At 48.9% G+C, this 16885-nt stretch overlaps 1 protein-coding gene across 2 annotated transcripts in view; it reads right to left on the bottom strand.

The window, feature by feature from the left end:
• LOC140458563 (uncharacterized) overlaps window positions 1–16885 on the bottom strand; it is a 183786-nt gene that overhangs the window by 52872 nt on the left and 114029 nt on the right. For both annotated transcript variants that reach the window (XM_072553338.1, XM_072553337.1), the window contains 2 exons: window positions 5645–5781; window positions 1530–1658 (listed from right to left, as the gene is read on the bottom strand). The gene's annotated coding sequence lies outside the window, so the exon portion shown is untranslated. The remainder of the gene's footprint in view (window positions 1–1529; window positions 1659–5644; window positions 5782–16885) is intronic.

Genomic DNA, 16885 nt, shown 5'->3' on the forward strand with positions numbered 1-16885 from the left:
AGCTGCATTTTGGGAAAGCAAATCTTAGCAGGACTTATACACGTAATGGTAAGGTCCTAGGGAGTGTTGCTGACCAAAGAGACCTTGGAGTGCAAGTTCATCGCTCCTTGAAAGTACGGTCTCAGGTAGATAGGATATTGAAGGTGGCATTTGTTATGCTTTCCTTTATTGGTCAGAGTATTCAGTGCAGGAGATGGGAGGTCATGTTGTGGCTGTACAGGACATTGGTTTGGCCACTGTTGGAATATTTTATGCAATTCCGGTCTCCTTCCTATCGGAAGAACTGTTGTGAAACTTGAAAGGGTTCAGAAAAGATTTACAAGGACGTTGCCAGGATTGGAGGATTTGAGCTACAGGGAGAGGCTGAACAGGCTGGGGCGGTTTTCCCTGGAGCTTCGGAGATTGAGGGGTGACATTACAGAGGTTTACAAAATTATGAGGGGCATGGATTGGATAGGATAAATAGACAAAGTCTTTTCCCTGGGGTCAGGGAATCCAGAACTTGAGGGCATAGGTTTAGGGTGAGAGGGGAAAGATATAAAAGAGACCTAAGGGGCAACTTTTTCACGCAGAGGGTGGTACGTGTATGGAACGAGCTGCCAGAGGATGTGGTGGAGGTTGGTACAATTGCAACATTTAAGAGGCATTTGGATGGGTATATGAATGGGAAGGGTTTGGAGGGAGATGGGCCGGGTGCTGGCAGGTAGGTCTTGATTGGGTTGGGATATCTGGTCGGCATGGACGGGTTGGACCGAAGGGTCTGTTTCTGTGCTGTACATCTCTATGACTCTATCACTCATAGAGGTTATAGAAATAAACTGTGTGGTCGCATCTGGAGGAGATTAAAGGTATAAAGGTTTGGAGTTACCGAAGGAAATTCCATCAATGGGGACCAGCAGAGTTTACAGAGACTGAGTGTGTTTTAGAGACAGGAAGAGTTCATAGTCATCATTAGAAATGGAGAAACTAATTTATGAGAGAAGCAGGGTCACTCTGCACTGTGCCCAGAGACAAGGAGGAGTCTAACAGCTGGAGGAGGTTACTAAGGTACAGAGTTTTTTTGTTGTCGTGACGGGAAGGTTACAGAGATCATGAAGGTAGTAGGAGTTCAAAAAAGTCACAAAGACAGGGAGGTTTTTCAGGTCTGGAAAGGACTACACTGACCAGGATGGCTTAAGGAACTGAAGAGTTGTTTTTCTTCAGTTAAGGAGAGATGTGACAGAACCCGGGATTAAAGGCAAAGGCAGAAACTTGGAGAGTTTTACTGATATGAGGAGCGTACAGGGATAAGCAGGATTGTAGGGGCTGATAGAGAGAGGGGAAGTGGTATCGATGAAACAGACAATGGAGAAACTGACAGACATAGGGAGGGTTCTGTGGAACAGATGAATTTACAGACAAGATGGCGATAATGAAGCCTGAGAACTTTCTCATGTTCCTTGCCCAGCATTGTTCCTACATCATGCCCTCAGGGTCTGAATTAAAGCCCACTAACTCCTCCCTGTGCTGTTTACTGAGAGTGATCTTACCGGCTGCAGGATTTATTGAAGGCTCCAGAACTCAATCTCCATCTCTCTCTGGCTGACCAACTGTCTTCAATGTGGTGATGGACGAGACAGGAATTGGGAATTCTGCTGAGTCAGGGACATCAGGAATACCTACAGGAGACAGAGAAGTAGACACAATGGGAAATTAGACTAATGCAATGAAGGTTACACATGGAGAATGGCACTGAGTCCCACAGAGATCTGGAAATTCCCAGTCTCCATCCATGGCCTGTGCAGTTGCTTCCCTCTGGAGTGGAGAATTCTGTTAGCTCAGGATCTGGAGCAGCGGCACGAGTGAGAGACACTGACAGAGGTAGCAATTAGACCCACACAGTGAGGGATATCACATGGAGAGAGACAATGATATCAGCAGAGTGCAGGAATGTATCAGGATCACACAATGGTATCATCAGAAGTGGTTCTGACCAGTGAGCACTGCTACCAGTACTCAGGGAGGACTGAGCTATTTTATTGGGATAGGCTCCTCTGGTACCAGGATTATGCAGTGTGCTATAAATGGACACAGATGAGGAGGGGGACAGGTCTGAGGTGAATGGAAATTCCCAAGTCCAAAGAGAAAGGTTGAAATATTGGAACACCATGGAGATGTGAATGAAGACCAAAAGAAAGAAACAGGAAGGGACTGAGTTTAATTAAAATACGACATTGTCAAACAGATTTGTGACAGGAAATCATTGGTTAAAATAAAGTAAATGCCATTTCCGCTCCTCACAATTCCTCATATACCACAAGTGACATCACTTCCGCCCCTCACATCATCGCTGATGTCACACACTCAGTGAATTCCACGCCCCCCCCCCAATGCCGTGTTTGTCACCACTTCCGCCCCCACCAACGCCACTCACCTGCATTCTGCTGACACCCCCCTAGGTCCCATTGTCACCATCCCTGCCCCCAGAACCCTGAGGGGAACACCACCCCTGCTCATGACTCCATCCCCATTCCCCCTAACACCACACCCAGTCCAGTTACAGGCTCCGTCGCCTCCCCCAGCTCCACACCTACGCTCGGTCCCAGCTCCCAGGCCTGCAGAGTTTTCACCATTCCCCCTGACCTCCCCCTCACTGAGGACGAATGATCAGTCCTCAGCAAAGGCCTCACCTTTATCACCCTCCGTCCACACATCAATTAATTTAATACACGCCGTGACATCGAACACTTCTTCCACCACCTCCGCCTCAGAGCTTACTTTTACAATGAAGACTCCCGCCTATTTTCTGAGGGCCCCTTTGCCACCCTCCAATACACTCCATCCACCTGGACACCCCGCGCTGGCCTATTACCTGCCTTTGATCTCTTCATTTCCAACTTCCACCGAGACATTAACCGCCCCAACCTATCTCCCCCCTCCCCCACTCCAACCTCTCACCCTCACAACGTACAGCCCTCCACTTCCTCTGCTCCAATACCGACCTCACCATCAAACCAGCAGATAAAGGGGGTGCAGTGGGAGTCTGGTGCACTGACTTCTACACCGCTGAAGCCATGATGCCAACTCAAAGACACCTCCTCCTACCACCCCCTCTACCATGACCCACCTCCCATCACCAAACCGTCATTTCCCAGAGCAGACAGAACCTCATCACCTCAGGAGGAGATCTCCCACCCACAGCTTCCAACCTCATTGTCCAGGATCCCCCACTGCCCGGTTCTACCTCCTTCCCAAGATCCACAAGCCTGACCACTCTGACCGACCCATTGTCTCAGCATGCTCCTACCCCACTGAACTCATGTCTACCTACCTCAACATTGTCCTGTCCCCCAGTCCAGGAATTACCCACATTCATTCGAGACACCACTCACGCCCTCCACCTCCTCCAAGACTTCTGTTTCCCTGGCCCCCAATGCCTCATCTTCACAATGGATATCCAATTCCTCTACACCTCCATTCACCATGACCAGGACCTCCAAGCCCTCCGTTTCTTCATCTCCCAACGTCCACAACAGTACTCTTCCACCGACACTCTCATTCGTTTTGCTGAACTTGTCCTCACCCTTGAAAATTTTTCCTTCAAATCCTGTCACTTCCTCCAGACCAAAGGGCTAGCCATGGGCACCCGTATGGGCCCCAGCTATGCCCGTCTCTTTGTTGGCAACGTAGAACAGTCCATCTTCCGTAGTTACAATGGCACCACTCCCCACGTCTTCCTCTGCAACATTGATGACTGCATTGGCACCACCTCGTGCTCCCTCGAGGAGTTTGAGCAATTCATCAACTTCACCAACACATTCCACCCTGACCTTAAATTTACCTGGACCATCTCTGATACCTCCCTCCCCTTCCTGGACCTCTCAATCCCCATTAATGACAACCGACTTGACACCGACATTTTTTACAAACCTACCGACTCCCACAACTACCTCGATTACACATCTTCCCACCCTACCGCCTGCAAAATTCCCAACCGCTATTCCCAATTCCTCGACCTCCGCCGTACCTGCTCCCAGGTGGGCCAGTTCCACCACAGAACACATCAGATAGCCTCCTTCTTTCGAGATCGGAATTTCCCTTCCCACGTGGTAAAATATGCCCTCAAACGCATCTCGTCCACATCCCGCACCTCTGCCCTCAGATCCCACCCCTCCAACCGTAACAAGGACAGAACGCCCCTGGTGCTCACCTTCCACCCGACCAACCTTCGTATCAACCAAATTATCCGCCACCATTTCCTCCACCTCCAAACAGACCCCACCACCAGTGATATATTTCCTTCCCCACCCCTCTCCACTTTCCGCAAAGACCATTCCCTCCGTGACTACCTGGTCAGTTCCACGTCCCCGAAAATCCCACCCTCCCTTCCTGGCACCTTCTCCTGCTACTGCAGGAATTGCAAACCCTGCGCCCACACCTCCCCCCTCACCACCATCCAAGGCCCCAAAGGAGTCTTCCACATCAAAAGTTTTACCTGCACATCCACCAATATCCTTTATTGTATCCGTTGCTCCCGATGCGGTCTCCTCTACATTGGGGAGACTGGACACCTCCCAGCAGAGCACATTAGGGAACATCTCTGGGCCACCCGCACCAATCAACCCCACCGCCCCGTGGCCCAACATTTCAACTCCCCCTCCCACTCTGCCGAGGACATGCAGGTCCTGGGCTTCCTCCACCACCACTTCCTCACCACCCGACGCCTGGAGGAAGAACGCCTCACCTTCCGCCTCGGAACACTTCAACCCCAGGGCATCAATGTGGACTTCACCAGTTTCCTCATTTCCCCTTCCCCCATCTCACCCCACCTCCAGCCTTCCAGCTCAGCCCCGCCCTCATGACCTGTCCTAATGGCCTATCTCCCTTCCCACCTATCCATTCCACCCTCCTCTCTGACCTATCACCCCCGTCCCCACCCCCATTCACCCACTGTACTCTTTGCTACCTTCCCCCACCCTCCTCTCTGACCTATCACCCCCGTCCCCACCCCCATTCACCCATTGTACACTTTGGTACCTTCCCCCATCCTCCACTCTGACCTATCACCTTCTTCCCCACCCCATTCACCTATTGTACTCTATGCTACTTTCTCCCCATCCCCACCCCCTCTCATTTATCTCCCTACTCTTCAGGTTCTCGGCCTATGTTCCTGATGAAGGGCTTTTGCCTGAAAAGTCGATTTCCTGCTCCTCGAATGCTGCCTGACCTGCCGTGCTTTTCCAGCACCACTCTAATCTAGACTCTGGTTTCCAGCATCTGCAGTCCTTGTTTTTACCTTAGTGGAGGAGGAGACTACGGAGATAAGTCATGTTGTAGACACTGAACTAAGTTACAGGGATAGGGATGGTAATCTGGAATGCAGTACATTTCAAATATGTGGAGGGACTATCGGGAAGGGAGGAGGTTACAGCGATAGGATCGGTTATAGGAATTAAAAATTATTGAAGATACTGGACCACAAGACATGCCAGAGACACACTGTTGCAGAGTAGTGAGTTTTAATATAACAGAACTTACATTGGGGTGGTGATTGAGCCTGGGGTGTGTGTGTACTGTGCTCCCCCTCCAGCACTGTATCTATGTCATGTTGTGTTCACAGAGCCCTCTCATTGTCCTTTGCTCTGTGCACTGTGGGTGACCTTACCTCACTACTGGATTTATTGAAGGCTCCAGATCTCCTTTCCCTTTGTCTCTCTCTGGCAGGCCAACTGCTTTCAATGAGGTGATGGACGATCCACCCAGCAGCTGGGAAGGCTATTGAGTCAGGACCTTCCTGAGTACCTACAGGAGACAGAGAAATAGACAGAATGGGAAATTAAACAGATGCAGTGAGGGTTACACATGGAGAATGGCACTGAGTTCCACAGAGATCTGGAAAATGGAGCGATATTAAGTAATAGTCCCAGATTGTTGGAAGATGTCAGGATCACACAATTGTGTCGGAAGAATGGGTTTAGCTTCATGATGCCCTGGTATCAGTGCTCAGGGATGAGCACCCAGGGAGCAGGTGAAGTAATGGCCTAGTGGTATTATTGCGAGAGAATGTATCCAAAACCTCAGCTAATGTTCAGGGGAGGCAGGATTGAATCCCACCATCTGAAAAGGAGACATTTGAAATCAATAATTTTAAAAATAGTAATTAACAATCCACAAATAAGTATGAAACCATTACTGATGCACAACAAATCCAAACACTTTTCCTTTAGAGAAGGACATCTGTCCATCCTCACGTGGTCTGCACGACATCCCCACAGCAAAGGGTTTGCCTCTCAATTACCCTCTGAAATGGCCGAGCAAGTTACTCAGTTCAAGGGCAGCTAAGGCTGGGCAAGAAAGGCTGGTCAGACAGAGACTCACACATCCCATACCTGATTTTTAAAAAAAATCTATGAGGATGGTCCCCCTGGAACTGTGCTGGGAGCAGTGTCCTGGCCAATCATGTCGGTAGGTTTATGGACAGGGCTTTAAACTGACAGAGAGGATGCAGGTGAAAGGAGCTTTCCCAATCCAAAGGGAAAAGGTGAAGCAATGGAACAGCATGGGAACGTAGCTGAAGACAAGCAGAAAGGAACAGGATGGGACAGAGTTTAACTAAAATTGTACATCAGCAAATAGATTTGTGACAGAAAATTGTGAAAGAGAGTATATTATGTTTTGTTTGAGCGGACAACGTTGCTGCAATAAGGTCGATGGATTTGTGACACAGAGATATAAGAGATTTAGACACCAGGGAGACATGGATACAGGGTGAACAACAATATTCAGTGGTTCGTAATCTTGTGCAAACTCAGGCAAAATGGACAACGCTAACAATAATGGATAACAAAGGCATTACAGAGAAAGCATTTGGCCCCAGATCATGAAGTAGAGTCAGTCTGAATGCAAATTCTGGCTACTACTTGCCAAGGATACAATCAGCAGAACAGTTTTAGCCACCGAACAGCATTTCATTGCTCATCACTGCATTAAACAGGAACTCATTGGAATTTTTTAACAAATGCATTGTGATAATTTTGGAAAACGTCAATATTTGTATAATCTGGGACAATCACATGGTCAACATAGATACTGGAAGGGGAGTTCGGTTAATTTTTTTTTCAGTGTTTCTTTGAAAAACACATTGTGCAACTGTTAAGGGATATAACTATCGCAGAGCGACAGTGTAATGAAACTAAGTGAATGAGTAATGTCACCTGGAGAGATCCTTCGGGAAATTGTGATAAAGTGCAGTTTAAATAAATGTAAAGTTTTAAAGTGAATCACAGAAAGGACAAGCTACAGCTAGAAACAAAAATAGCCAATGACATGAGTTTGAGAGGAGAACTGACCAAGATAAACAGGCTAAACAGACTGAAACATGTGTCTGTAAATGAACAGTGGAAAACATTTGAAAGGACAATGTAAAATACTCAAAAAAAGGACATTCGATTGAAACAGTAAAAATCTCAGCAAGGAATTCCCACTGATCCCTCACTCAGGACAAAAGGAATCATACTAGATTATGAGGCTGAGAAGATCACTAAAAAGTACTTAAAATCCTGAACTGATTTAGGAGTAAATGTTAATGGATTGCAATGGGTCTGCTCGCAGGAGGAGGGCTGTGGGAAGGGGAACCAGGGTCAGGGTTTATTGACACGACATGAACAGGGAGAGGTGAAGGAGCTGGAGGTGGTGAGAGTGTTACAGACAGTGGTCAGGGTGTTACAAAGCCAGGGCGGATTGCTGCAGCTGGAGGGGTTTGCAGAGGTAGGGAGGGACATAGGTATTTTTATATATTCATTCATGGGATGTGGGTGTCACTGCCTGGAACAACGTTCTTTGACCCCTCTGCTAATTACTGAAATGGTAGCTCAGAGTCAGCCATATTGCTGTGGGTCTGGAGTCACATGTCGGCCAGACCAGGTTAGAATATTTGATGTCCTTCCCTAAAGGAGGTTAGTGAACTAGATGAGTTCTTCCTACTGATCAACAATGTTTTAATGGTGGCCCCACCAATGTCTTTTACAGCCACAACATGACATCCCGACTCTTACTCTTAATGCTCTCCCCAATGAAGGTAACCATCCCAAACGCCTGCTTCACCAGCCTGTCCATCTGTGACACCACATTCAAAGAACTGTGTACCTGGGTCACTGGATCTCTGACTGAAAACACGACCCAGGGCCCGAACATTAACTGTACAAGACCCACCCTGGTTTGTTTCACCAAAATGGAACACCTCACATTTATCTAATTAAACTCCATCTGCTATTCTTCAGCCCACTATCCCAGCAGTACTGTTCATCCTGTTGTATCATAGATAACCTTCTCCACTGTCCACTTTACCACCAATTTCAGTGTCACACAAAACAATTACTTCCCAGGAAACCAATATTTCCATCCAAACCATTTATCCAAATGACAAACAACAGTGGGCTCACTCCACCGCTGGTCACATGTCTCCAGTCAGAAAAACAACATGTCTCCCACCACCCTCTGTTTACAACCATCAAGCAAATTTTGTATCCAGTTCACTCGCTCCTCCTGAATGCCATATCCTTTTACACTGATCTGAGCTTATTACCCAGTTTACCAGACAGAACACAAACCGCAGAACAGTTCAGCACAAGACCCTTCGGCCATGATTTCATGCAAACCTTTTATCCAACTGTAAGATCAAAATAAACTACATACCCTTCATTTTACTATTATCCATGTATCTGTCCAAGAGTCTATTAAATGTCCCAGATGTGTCTAATTTTACTCCCACCATTGGCAGTCCATCCAACCACCTACCATTCTCTATCCTCTTATCCATCCTCCATTCACCATAAAATGACACCCCCTTGTAATAGCCATTTATGCCATAGGAGGAAAAGTCTCTGACTATTCACTCACTCTGTGTCTCTTATCACCTTGTTCACTTCCACAAAGTCGCCCCGCCCCCTTCTCCAATGAAAAAAGCCTTAGCTCCCTCAACCTTTCTTCGTAAGAACTGCCCTCCATTACAGGCAGCATCTTGGTAAATCTCCTGTGTACGCTCTCTAAAACATGCACAGCCTTCCTTAAACAGGGGACCAGAACTGAACACAATATTCCAAGTGTGGTCTCACCAGGACACTATAAAGATGCAGTAAAACCTCACGGCTCTTACAGTCAATCCCCTTCTAAGGAGAGCCAACACAACATATGCCTTTTTAACAACCCTACCAACGTGCGTGGCGATTTTGAGGGATCTATGGACACGGACCTCGTGATCTCTGTTCCTCCGCACTGCCAAGTGTTCTGCCTTTCATCCGTATTCTGTATTCAAATTCGACCTTCCGGAATGAATCACTTCACGCTTTTCCAGATTGAACTCCATCTGCCACTTCCAGCCCAGCTCTGCGTCCTGTCAATGTCCCATTGCAACCTACAACAGCCCTCCACATTCCCCACGACTCACCAACCTTGGTGTGATTGGCAAACTTACTAACCCACTCTCCAACATCCACATCCAAGTCATTTACAAAAATCACAAAGAGCAGGGTCCCAGAGCCGATTGTTACAGAACACCACTGGTTACTGAGCTTCAGGCTCAATACTGTCCATCTGCTGCCACCCTCTGTCTTCTCTGGGCCATCCAATCCTGTATCCAGACAGACAGATTTCCCTGTATCCCAATTTTCCTTCTTTTCTGAATGAGCCATCAACATATTCTGCCATATCCTCAAAGAATTCAATAAGGTTTGTGAGGCATGACCTGACCCCTCACAAACCCATTCTGACTGTGGCTAATTTAACTCTCGTTTTCCAAGCAGTCTTAAATCCTGTCTTTAGAGTCCTCGCCAATAATTTGCACACCACAGACATTTGACCAAATCTGTAATTCCCAGAATTCTACCTCCATAACATGGCTCGGACTTTACAAATCTTCCCTCCTCTGCCATGTTCCCCAGAAGGGCACTGGAGGGTGGTGGGGATTACAGACTCAGGGAGGGATATCAGGACAGGAGGATTTTGCAGACATTAGGAGGGTTGCAATGCCAAAAGGAGGCTTCAGTAATTGTGAGGTTTCATGGTGATGAAGGCATTTGTGGAGGGAGGGAGGGAGGATTGTAGGGAAATGAGAGGTTTCATAGTTTAGGTGTTTTATTCGGGCTGTAAGTGGTTACTGAGTGGGGGAAGGTGTAAGCACTGGTGGATATTACATAAACATGGTTTTGGTTGCAATGCAGGAAGAGGATTCAGGAAGCTGGAGAGTATGGGATCTGAACGAGGTTACACAAATGGGAAGTGTTTTCAGGAGTGGAGGTGTTTACAGAGACAGCAATGGTCTGATCTGGAGCAGAGGACCCAGATTGGGAGGGATGTGGGAACTGGAGGTGGTTTCACAGGGAAGGAGGACCATAGACCCACAGGAGGTTACAGAAATGTGGAGAGCTGTAGGGCTGACAGGGGTTCATGGAGATGGGAATGTTGGGAGGGATGGAGAAGTTTACAGGGATAAGGATGTTTGTAGGCCAGGGCTGGATCACAGACAGGGACTGTTTTAGGGAGCTGAGCAGATTACAGAGATAAAGAGGTTTGTATCGACTGGAAGATCAAACAGAGATATGCAGGGAATCGTGACTGAAGATGGTTATAGACATATGAAGGCTTAGGTTCTGGGGGTTATGGAGGCTGTGGAATCTGGATTTCTTTTCAGAGACTGGGAAAACAATTTTGGTCAGAAACAGTTTCACAGATAAGGGAGCATAGCACAAACAGGAGGAAGTTGGAGAGGAATGTGACGTTTAAACAGACAGTGGTGTAAGAGCTGGACAAGGTTATGGAGATGGGTAGATGGTGGAGACACAGGAGGAGCTTACATTGACATGGGGGTGATAGTGACAGGAGGGTGTTAAATAGATAGTGGGTTCTGTAGGGACTGGATTGGGAGAGGCAAAGGCATGGAGTGAGTTCGACAGATCAGGATTACTGCAGAGACCTGAGAGGATTACACTGATAGGGATGGTGGTCGGGTCTCTACAGACTATTGGTGTTTAGGGAATGGAAGAGATTTGGTAGATAGGGAGGGATGTAAGAGCTGCAGGAGCTTGTGGAGAGTTGAAGAGTTGGAGCAATTTGCAGAGGTTGGTTTCTCAGACAGGAGTAGGTTATAGATAGTGAGGTTTGTGTGGTCTGAGTAAGTCAAAAAGAGGAGTGTTTTCACGTCTGGAAGAGGTTAAACTGACAGGGACAGTTGAAGAGACTGAAGCAAAAATGCATGGAGAAGGTTACACAGATAGGGAGGTGAGTAGGGACTGAAGGTGAATACACAGACATGGAGAGTTGCATTGTTAGATGGAGCTGAGAGGGACAGGGACCGGTGTAGGGATTTACACAGGTAGGGGAGGTTGTGTTTTTGGAGAAGGTTACAATGATACAGACAGTGTTAGGGAGTGTTTAGAGGACTACAGAGGAGCTCAGAGAGAATGTATTATGGGGAGTGGAGGAGATTACAGACACAGAGATGGCTGTCGGGTTGAAAAGACCTTCTACAGATCCTCAGTGCTGTAAGGCTGGAGGGAGGTTATAACAGTGAGTGTTGCCAAGACTTAATTACTTCACTGATATAGAGCAGGTCTCAGCATGTAACTGTCAAAGGGAAGTTGAGACAGTCCAGATGAGTTTTCAGAGATACAAATGTTTATGGGAGTTTCAAGAGGGAACAATGATTGGGAGTGCTGTACCAAATGGGAATAGTTATAGGGAGGGTTCGAAAAGCAGGAAGAGGTGACAGACATATCGATCTTTGTAAGGACTGGAGAAGCTTACATAGGCAAGGAGTGTTTTAGAGTCTGGAGGAGATTACAGTGTTAAGGAGAATATTGGGGATAAGGCAAGGTGTAAGAGACGGGGGTGGTTGACAGGGCTGGACAATAACATGAATAGAATCGCCATCGTGTGCAACCAGGCCATTCGGCCCAACCAGTCCATTCCAAAACTCTGAACAGCATCCTACCTCGACACATTCCTGAATATCACAGTCAACGTATGATGGCCAGTTCACTGATGGTACAAATTTTGGACACACACAGCAAGGGAGCGACACGCAAACACACACAGTGAGGGAGATACCCGCAGACACACAGCGAGGGAAGGACATGCACACACACACACAGTGAAGGGGGTACACACAGACACACAGAGCGAGGAAGTGACACACATACACAGCGAGGGGGAACACGCACTCACACAGCGAGGGTGGGACACGCACACAGCGAGGGAGGGACACACATACATACAGCGAGGGAGGGACAAGCACACACACCATGAGGAAGGGACACACACACAGCAAGGAAGGGACACGCACACACACCGTGAGGAAGGGACACACACACAGCAAGGAAGGGACACGCACACAAACACAGTGAGGGAGGGACACGCATACACACAGCAAGAAAGGGATACGCACACACACCGAGGGAGGGACACTCGCACACACCAAGGGAGGGACAAACACACACAGCGAGGGAGGGACGCGGACATACACACAGCGAGGGACGGGGATACACACATGTAAAGCGAAGGAGGAACACGCACACATACACGCACACAAACACAAACACAAACACACAGAGCAAGGGAGAGACGCGCACACACAGCGAGGGAGGGACAAACTCACACACTTATGGTGAGGGGAATACATGCAGACACACAGTGAGGGAGGGACACGCACATACACTGCAAGGGAGGGACACAGACACACCACGAAGGAGGGACAAGCACACACATGTAGAGGGGGAGGGCATGTGCACAGAAATTGAGAGGGGGCACACACACACAGCGAGAGGGGACACACAGACATGCCAAGAGTGGGACACACGCACACAGCAAGCTGGTCACACACAAGGGACGGACACATACACACATACAGCGAGGAAGGGATGTGCTGAGACACGCAGCGAGGGAGGGATATGCGCACACACAGCGAGGGAGGGACATGCAATCACACAGGGAAGGAGGGACAAGCAGACACACGGCGAGGGGGAGGACATGTGCACAGAAATTGAGAGGGTGCACTCGCACACAGCGAGGGAGGGACACACGCACTCACAGCAAGGGAGGACATGCACTCACACACAGAGGGGAGATGCGCACACACAGTGAGGGGATATACACAAAGAGCAATGAAGGGACACACACATACACACACACACAGGATGGACACATACAGACAGCAAGGGAGTGACAGGCGCACACGCATCCAGGGAGGGACATGCACACACAGCGAGGGAGGGACACACACAAACACACACACAGCTAGGGAGGGAAGGATGTGCACAAACAGCGTGGGATGGGCACGCACACACAGCGAGGGACGGACATGCACATACACAGCGAGGGAGGGACACACACATACACAGCAAGTGAAGGACACGCATGCGCGCACACACACATAACCACACACATACATACACACACAACGAGGGATGGACACGCACGCACAGTGAGAGAGGGACGGACACACACAGCGAGGGTGGGACACACACACACACACACACACACACACACACACACACACACAGAGGGAAGGAGGGGCAAGCACACACGCGGCGAGGGGGAAGAAATGTGCACAGAAAGTGAAAGGGGGCACACACAGACACGGAAAGGGTGGGACACACGCACACAGCGAGGGGGATATACACAGAGCAAGTGAGGGACACACACACAGCAAGGGAGGGTCATACACAAACACACACAGCGAGGGATGGACACGTACACACAGAGAGTGAGGGACACGCACACACAGTGAGAGAGGGACACACACATAGCGAGGGAGGGACACACACACACACACACACACACACACACACACATACATACACAGCAAGGGTGGGACACACAGACACAGTGAGCGAGGGACACACAAACAGCGAGGGAGTGAAACGTATACATACACACAGCGAGGGATGGACACGCACACACAGTGAGTGAGGAACACATGCACACAGCAAGGGAAGGACACACACACACAGCGATGGAGACACACACACACACAGGGAAGGAGGGACAAGCACACACACAGTGAGGGGGAGGAAATGTGCACAGAAAGAGAGAGGGGGCATGCACTCACATGGCGAGGGAGGGACACACGCACACACAGCAAGGGGGGACATGCACTCACACAGCGAGGTGGATATACACAAAGAGCAAGGGAGGGACACACACACACGCACACGCACACAGCGAGGGAGTGACACGCACACACAGCAAGAGGGATATGCACACACAGCAAGAGGGACACGCACACACACACACACCGAGGGAGGGACACTCACATACACTGCAAGAGGGACACACACACTCACAGCAAGAGGGGGTCACACGCAGCAAGGGAGGGACACACGCATGCGCAAGCATACAAACACAGCCACACCCAGTGAGAGTGGGACACGCACACACACACAGCCAGGGAGGGACATGCACACACAGCCAGGGAGGGACACACACACACACACACACACACACACACACACACACACACACACACACACACAGAGCGAGGGAAGGACATGCACACACACAGCGAGGGAGGGATATACACACACACACAGAGCGAGAGAGGGACACGCACATAAACAGCAAGGGAGGGACACGCACACACGCAGGGAAGGAGGGATAAGCAGACACACGGTGAGGGGGAGGGCATGTGCACAGAAATTGAAAGGGGGCATGCACACACAGCGAGAGGGGACACACACAGACATGGCGAGGGAGGAACACACGGACACACAGCCAGGGGGAACAGGCAGTGACACAGCGAGGGGCGAAGCGGACACACAATGGTGGGGATATGCAACAAAAAGCAAGGGAGGGATACACACACACACAGAGCAAGGGAGGGACACACACACACACAGAGCGAGGGAGTGACACACACACACACACACACACACACAGAGCGAGGGAGTGACACACACGCACACACAGCGAGGGAGTGACACGCGCACACACACACACACACACACACACACACACACAGCAAGGGAGGGACACACACACACACAGAGCAAGGGAGGGACACACACACACAGTGCAGGAGTGACACGCATACATACACACACACACGCAGCAAGGGAGGGACACTCACATACACTGTAAAAGGGTCACAGATACTCACAGCAAGAGGGGACACGCACACACAGCGAGGGATAGACACGCGCATGCTCAAGCACACAAACACAGACACACAGCAAGAGAGGGGCACGCATACACGTAGCCAGTGAGGGACATGGATACACACAAACACATACACAGAGAGCAAGACAGGGACACGCGCGCACACAGCGAGGGGGAGACACATGCTCACACAACAAGGGAGGGCCAAGCACACACACGCACACCAAGAGGGACACACACACAGAGCAAGGGGGGAAACTCACACATACACAGCAAAGGAGGGACACACCCCCACACACAGCATGGGGGGACGTACACACACAGCGAGGGAGAACACACACACTACTGCTCAGTCCATTGAGTGTAGGATTTGGAACGTCATGTTGAGATTGTACCGATATTATTGAGGCCTCTTCTGCAACACTCTGTCCAGCTCTGGTCGCCCAATTATAGGGAGGATATTATTCTGCTGCAAGCGGTTTAGAAGAGATTTACCAGGATGTTGTTGAGTGTGGAATGCTTGAGTTCTGAAAAATGGCAGGAGCCTCAAGATTGAGAGGTGACCTTATAGAAGTTTATAAGATTTTGAGAGATTTAGATAGAGTTAACAGTAGCTGCATTTTCCTCAGGATGGGGGAGTCTCAAGAGAAGGGGCCACATTTTTAAGGTTAGAGGAGGGAGATCTTCAAAAGAACGACATGAGGGTCAAATCGTGACAGAGGGCGGTTTGAGTGTGGAATGAACTTCTTGAGGACAGGGTGGAGGTGGGTACAATTACAACGTTTTTCAGACATTTGGTTAAGTACGGGAATAGGAAATGTTTGGAGGGATATGGGCCAGCAACAGGCAGCTGAGATGGGTTTAGTTTGAGATTATGTTTGGTACCAACTGAAGGGTCAGTTTCCATGCTGTACAACTATGACAATAATATAGTTTTGGTCAATTATTTGAGAAACGCTGTGATGGAAAGCTCGGGAACTAAAGACCAATTAGCCAGATGTCAGTGATGGGTAGGTTGTGAAAGTGATTCTGCCAGGCAGGAGTTACAAGCATTTGGAAAGGCCAGGATAAATGAAAGCTAGTCAGCACAGCTTTGTGCGTACAAAGTCAGGTCTCACGAACTTGATTGCTTTTGTTGAAGTGATGACCATATATTGTCTACACTAAAGTCAGCAGGACCTTTGACAAGGTTTAGCGTGATGTACTGGTTCAGAAGGTTAGATCACATGGGATCAGGGAGAGCTAGCCAACTGGATACAAAATTGGCTTGACAGTAGGAGACAGGGGGTGGTGGAAGGGGATTGTTGTTCAGATTGGAGGCCTGTGACCAGCGGTGTGCTATAAGGATTGGGGCTGGGTCCACTGATATGTATCATCTACATAAACGATTTGATTGAGAATATAGGAGTTATTGTTAGTAAGTTTGCAGATGATCAAATCAATAGCATCGTGTGCAGTGAATATGGTTATCAAAGGGGCTCTTGAACAACGGGGCCAGTGGACCAAGGAATGAAAGATGCAGTTGACGTGTGGTGTTGGGTTTTGTTGAGACAAACCAGGGAGGACTAACACAGTTAATGGGTTGGCCCTGGAAAGTGTTGTCGAACAGAGAGAGCCCAAGGGCTGCAGTTACAATGTTCCATGGAAGTGGCATCACAGGTGAACAGGGTGGGGAAAGCAGTATAACGCAATTTCCATCATTGTCCAGAGGTTTGATATGATTTGGAGACATTTGTAACATTGTCCTAAATATTTGCCT

Source organism: Chiloscyllium punctatum, chromosome 33, assembly GCF_047496795.1.
Source record: "Chiloscyllium punctatum isolate Juve2018m chromosome 33, sChiPun1.3, whole genome shotgun sequence".
Classification (NCBI taxonomy): Eukaryota; Metazoa; Chordata; class Chondrichthyes; order Orectolobiformes; family Hemiscylliidae; genus Chiloscyllium; species Chiloscyllium punctatum.